Below are 7,031 nucleotides of genomic sequence, written 5' to 3' on the forward strand. Positions count from 1 at the left end.
CATCTTGCCCACCTGGGTCTATCTAAGCTAGAGCTGAGCCCAGCTCTCTGCTGGCAGCTCTTGGAGGTGACCCCATCTTTGCTGAGTCAACAAGCAGCCCCCAGCCCTAATCTACAGGGCACTATGGCTTTCCCTCTTCCACAATCTCTCTCCCTCACCTGTGCCAGTCTATCAAAGTAGCCCTATGCACCTCTCCTCTGTGTCCCTCTCCTCCCTACATACATGGCCTACACATGTATTTAGCCTCAGGGGGCATCCAGTTGCTAATCTGGCCTGATAAGCTTGGGGGGGGAGAGGCAGGGTCACAGTACCTGCATAATGTGACTTACATCAAAGGAAGCCCAGAGTCTCCGGGCTGGCTGATTCTCTAGACTCCCCTCCCCCTGCAACTTCCCTTTCGCTCACCAGCTGCACAATGCAGTCAGGGGAAGGAGTGCACTGGCAGAAACCAGCTTGTTTCTGAGGCTCGAAAACAAAAACTGTAGGAAATTAACAGGCTGAGAGCTCTTATTGTACCCTCGGTCTTCGCACCCTCGGTCTTTCTCTCTGCAGCTCATTCCTCCTGCCCCTGCCACCTCCATGCTGGCTCCCCACCCCCACCACCCAGCGTGGGCGCCTGGGGCTTGGAGGTTGTGTGTCTGGGGCTTTGAGGAAGGCACAGCTTGATGCGTGTGTGTGTGTGTGTGTGTGTGTGTGTGTGTGTGTGTGTGTGTGTGTGTGTTTCTGTGCAGTGTGTGTAGGGATGGCAGACCTACCCCTCCTTGGGATGCAGCTTAGCTAGAAACGCCAGAGGCAGAGACAATTGTGAGGGTGGGGATGCTGAGCACAGAGCCAGTGGAGCCCGCGGGCAGGCGGAGAAGCACCACACAAGAAATTGATTCCATTAAAAAGTAATCTTAAATTTAATAAAAGTTATGATTTGATTATAGCCACAGAACCTACAGGCAAGAGGGAAGCGGGTGGCTTCCAGTGATGGATAAACAGAAGAGGGGGGAGCCAGAAGTGGGGAAGAAAGGAGAGGAGAGAGAGATGCTTAGGTTCGGATGGATGAGAGGATGGAAGGACCTGGGGTGTAAGGGATGAGAGCATTTTCTTTCCTTCAGATGGAAGGAAAAAGCCTGTGGCTGCTTTCCAAAGTGGAAGGAAAGGAAGTGAGGAGTGTGAGGAGACTGGAGAGCTAGGAGAGATTTAGTGTTGTGGTGTGTGGGAGGGACTCAGGGCATGGAGTCAGGAGCTGGATCCGGTGGATGTCATGCCTCGGGAAGGACCATAAAACATGCACTTAGCAGGCAGGCGATCCTGAGTTTCCATCCCAGATCAGCCTCTCCCTACCACTATGAGTGAGAACCTCTCAGACCCCCAGTTTCCTCAGTTACTCAAGGGAACTCTGGAGCCAGAACCCACCTTCTATACATGGCTCTCCTGAGACAGAACGGAACAAGAAGAAGACAGACTGCAACAGCACAGTAGCTTCTAAGACCCCTGGAAACATTGTTCTCTTCTGATACTCTGCCACTAGAGGTCACTGGCGAGCACTGCCCTCTCAAACACTTAATTCCTTTTCCAACCTTCCTCCAACTCTGATCTCACTCTAAAGCAGTGGTTCTCAAACTGTTGGTTGAGCATGTGGTGGCGGACGCCTTTAATTCCAGCACTTGGGAGGCAGAGGCAGGCGGGATCGCTGTGACTTCAAGGCCAGGCTGACCTACAAAACGAGTCCAGGACAGGCAAGGCCACACAGAGAAACCCTGTCTTGAAAAACCAAAAACCAAACTGTGGGTTGAGAACCTCTTTGGGGGAGGCAGGGGCAAATGATCCTTTCACAAGGGTCTGAGACATTGGAAAACACAGATGCTAGTTACCTTGCATTTCATAACAGTAGCAAAATTACAGTTATGAAGTAGCAACAAAAATAATTTTATAGTTGGGAGGAGTGGTCACCACAACTTGAGGAACTGTATTAAAGGTCACAACATTAGAATGTTGAGAACCACAGCTATCCTATGATGACCATTGACCATCTTTCAGAGTGTGGCAAGGTGGAAGGAACCGTAACCCGGAAGGCTGGGGAGGAAGTAAGTGACCAGAGATGATAGAATCGAGAGGCAGAAGCCAAGGAGCCCAGGGTGCATTTCCATTATAGAATCAAGGACCATCTAGGGAAAGTACCCCCTGGGCAGTTTCCACTCCCCACCCTGTGCTTTCTCTTTCCTGATCACCCCAGGCACAGAGCTCATGTGCTTCTCACCTCAGAGAGGTAGGAGATCCCTGTGGCGTTGAGACACCTGGGTCCAGCCTGCCCGCCACTGCAGTCAAGCGGGCGGAGCAAGCATTTGGCTTCCATGCAAGTCTTGATGGATTGCCTTCAGCAAGCCCTGGCCCTGTCTTGAGCTGGGTGGGAGGGTGCTGGGGCCTGCAAGTTCAGTTCCAGAACCTATGAGTGGGCACCAGGCAGGAAGCCAGGACATCGCTGTGAGAAGCTAATGGAAGTGAGAACCAGAAAAAGCTCAGTGACTCCAGTGTCCAGGAAACAGGGACCACACAATACAAGGAAGAGTATGGGAGCCTCCAGAAGACAGATAATTCTAGAGTGTGTTGGGGGGCAGGGGGAGGGGAAAGACCAGTTCTGCTTTGTGGTAGAAGATTGGCTCAGAATACTCAAGGCTCTGAGTTCCATTTCCAGCACCAGCAAAAAGCATTAATGGAGGGACAGTGAGAAAGGCAAGGCCAAAAAGCGTTTTCCTTTCTCTCTCTCTCTCTCTCTCTCTCTCTCTCTCTCTCTCTCTCTCTCTCTCTCTCTCTCTCAACACAGTCTTATGTAGACCAGGCTGGACCCAAATTCTACATGTAGCTGAGTACAGCCTTAAACTCCTGGTCCTCATGTCCCTGTCTCCAACGTGTTGGGATTACAGGAGTCCACCACTAACGATGACACTTTATAGAGTTTTGTTGTTGTTGTTGATGGTGACGGTGGTGATAGAGTTGTTTTAGTTTTAGTTTTTTGTTTGTTTGTTTGTTTGTTTTTGTTTTAGCTGTCCTGGGACTCACTTTGTAGACCACGCTGGCCTTGAACTCGCAGTGGTCCTCCTGCCTCTGGCTCTCCAGTGTTGAGATTACAGGCATGCACCTAGCTGTTTTTGCTTTTTTTTTTTTTTTTGAGACAAGGTTTCTCTGTCTTACAGAGATCCATCTGTCTCCGCCTGTCTGTATAATAAGTACCAGGATAAAAGGCATATGCCACCACTGCCATTTCCTTTAGGTTTTTAAAGATTATTTATTTTGCTGGGAGTGGTGGTGCAGGCCTTTAATCCCAGCACTCAGGAGACAGAGGCAGGTGGATCATTGTGAGTTGGAGGCCAGCCTGGTCTACAAAGAGAGGTCCAGGACAGCCAGGGCAATTATACACAGAGAAACCCTGTCTCGAAAAACAAAACAAAAGGTTATTTATTTTACTTTTTGAGATTATAATGATATCATCCACCCCCCATATCTCCTTCCTTGATCTTTCTTTCTGTTTTGTTTTTTGATTTCTTGGGGTGTGCTACCATGCCCTGCTTGATCTTTTTTTCCTTTGTCTTTTTCTTTCTTTTATTTATTATTATTATTATTTATTTTTTTTTTTTTTTAATACAGGCTGGCTGTCCTGGAACTTCCTCTGTAGACTAAGCTAACCTCAAATATCCCCCTGCCTCTGCCTCCTAAATGAACACTGTGATTAAAGACACCACTGCCTGGTCATGGCCTCCCTCCTTTTTTATTAATTGTTGTACACACACACACACACACACACACACACACACACACACACACACCAGATTCCTAAATAGACAAATACAACTTATTGAGTGTATAATGCTAATTCTATGGATGTGTTCAGGGCTGACCATTTAGTATCGGCTACTCGACTGGGGAAGTCTGTGCCCTCCCAACCCAGCTCCACTCCTTAGTTGCCTGTCGTTCTTTGTCTAAGGTTGAGGCTTCCTGGGCTGCTGTTGCCTCTTCCCTTGTCCACTGTTGTCCTTGTTCAGTTCCTGTGTAGGCAGTTGTTGGCGAGACTTTATGGGTGGAGCTTCGGACATTCCTAAGAGACACGATCCTGTAGCAAATTCCCCCTTTCCTCTGTCCCTTGTGCAATGATCCCTAAACCTTAGGTGCAAGGGTTGTTTTGTAGATGGATCCTTGGGAATGGGCTCCACAACTGTGCGGTTTGATTGGTTGTAGTTTTCTGTAACAATCTCTATCTGTTGGAAAGAAAAAAATTTCTTTGATGTTGTAGCCAGGATGTTCTCACCCAAAGAAGGAGACCAGGGTGAGCTCTTTATAATTTGGTTTGGGTTTTGTGTGTGTGTGTGTGTGTGTGTGTGTGTGTGTGTGTGTGTGTGTGTGTGTGTGTGAGTGACAGGGTCTCTCTGTGTAGCCTTGGCTGTCCTGGACTCGCTTTGTAGACCAGGCTGGCCTCGAACTCACAGAAATCCGCCTGCCTCTGCCTCCCGAGTGCTGGGATTAAAGGCGTGCGCCTCCACCACGCCCTGCTCTTTATGAATTTGAAGTTTGTGTTGAGCCACACAGACCCAGCGTGGAGGGTGGGGGTGGGGACACCGCTCTCCTGTGACTACATATCTAAAGAGGCGGCCCCAAGTCAGTAAAGCAGGGGCAAGCACCACATGCTGGACACTTTCCTTTGAATGCAGATGCAGTAGCTGTTGCCAAGCGTGATGGGATACGAGTGTTTTACAAAATGAGGCACAGCTGTGTTATCACCATATCACTGTTTGATCAGCTACAGAAGTGAACGACGGCAGGTGACTTACGCTTCCTATATACTAAGCGCTACGCCTTCCCGAGGGTGAGGCTGGCCCCAGTGTTGGCACGAGGTCAGGTCAGGATTTAGCAAATATGTTTTTCTCTTCATTACCCCCATGTCTTGGGTACTCTATCATACCTGGGGGTAGCAGTCAATGGGGGTTGAGGAGTATACTTATCTGAGGTTATAAGGACAAATATTTAGAATATAGTTAGGGACAAGGCTGTTTAAATAAAATGGCAATTTCAGGTTCCCCTTCCAAGATCCATGACTTGACTAGCCCTGAGTAATTGGCTTGGCTTCCAGTACCAGGCATGATTTCTCTCTTGTTGAATAGGTCTTAAGTAGAATTAGGACTGTTGGTTACCGCTAAGGTATAGATGCTGTGACCTCACCCTTAGTGTTGCCAGGCTGTTCATTGTTGTTGCTCCCAGGTGTCCCAGGTGTCACAGCTAGTTACTTCCCTCCTTCGGAAGCCTGAATGGTACCTTCGGGTACCATGAAAGCCAGTCCTCAGGGAAGAGGCATTCAAGTCATTTCCAGCTCAGGGGTCTCTGAGACCTGAGTCTGAAGTGCATGGTATCTTCAGTAATAGAGTTACCTTCCACCTCTAGGGGCAACCAAGGGCAATAGCAATAGCAATAGCAATAGCCTGTGATGTTTTGAGAGACTCTGGGACAACTCTGACCAACAACTCAAAAGACGGCTTTTCATGCCTGTTTTTGTTAGATGTTAGCTGGCAGCCTGGCGCAGTGGCACACATCTGTAATCCCAGCACTCAGGGTGGCAGAGGCAGGTAGATCTCTGTGAGTTCGAGGCTAGCCTGGTCTACAAGTCAAATACAAGACAGCCAAGGTTATACAGAGAAACCCTGTGTCAAAACAAAAACAAAAACAAAAACAAAAACAAAACAAAACAAAAAAACCAAAAACCAAAAACCAAAACAAAATGTTATCTGGCTCTTAAAGAGAGCATTAACAGAAGTTTTTCATTTAAACTATGTATATATACTTATCATCAACTTACAAACACAAGTGGTTTAGGTAGATAGTTAATGGTAGGATCCCTTGTGACTTTTTCAGACATCCTTACTGTTATTTTACCCTCTTCCTCCCTCCTTCCACAATGCTCTTCCTAATTAGAGTCCCACAATTTTCCCCATTTCTCCAATCAGATCTCTTGTATCCTTTCTATTGCTCCCCCGGCCCCCACAAGGTCCCTTTTTTACTTTCCTCATCTCTGCAGTTATTTTAGGGTTTTGTTGCTATTGTCGTTTTGAGACAGAGTCTGACTGTGTATTTCTTGCTAACCTAGAATTTACCATGTGGATCAGGACGGCTTTGACTTCTCAGCAGTTCTATGCCCCAGCCTCTCTGAGGATGGATTTACAGATGTATAACCCATCACACCCGACTCTCACTCTGTAACTGGCCTTCGTTCCAAATCCTCCTGCCACAGCCTTCTGGGTGCTGATTACAGACATGAGCTACCACACCCAGCCTCTGGAGGAACACACAATGGAAGGTTACTGTCTTCATTTTACCAAGGATCTGGCATTTTAAAGGGCATGTTACTCCCCTCCACCACAGAGCATGTACTGGACGCATCTAGGACTTAAAACCACCTGTCCAGACTCAGGCTTTAGCGTGTGCCCCCAAGGCCCACTGCCAAATGCGCCACCCATCACGGTCCCACCTTCTGGAGGCCCTTGCCAAGCACTGCTGTCACAATGCTGCTCAGCTCTACCATTTTGGATCAGCCCTCTGATTTCCCATGCCAGCGGCTCCTTCCTCTCTTCCAGACAGAGAGCAGCCAGGCTTGCTTGTCTCGTGGCCAGTTACATTGCAGACTATAGATCTGATTACTACTCGAAGCCCTAGAGACTGCAGAGTGCAATGATCTGTAGCCAAGGGTTCCCACAGGGACTTTGGAGGTGATCTGCTACAGCTACCTCTCCAAGAACTTCTTGACCCCTTCTCAGAACCCTTCCCTCCGAACCGAGCTGGAGCCATCACACGCGTGGTCCTGACACCAAAGCTGCTAACCACAGGCCTTGGCTGTGCTTCCCTTTTCCTGTTCTGTGCTCTATGTAGAGAGCACGTGGTCATTCCCTGTCACCGAATCCAATCATCTTCCTGTTCTTGATCCTTTCCTCTTCTCCAGAGACTGCAAAGCACTGGCTGGTCTGAACGGACCACGGAGGGAAAAGATCCTCATGTGATCCTGA

This window comes from Acomys russatus, chromosome 20 (assembly GCF_903995435.1).
Source record: "Acomys russatus chromosome 20, mAcoRus1.1, whole genome shotgun sequence".
NCBI classification, from domain to species: Eukaryota; Metazoa; Chordata; class Mammalia; order Rodentia; family Muridae; genus Acomys; species Acomys russatus.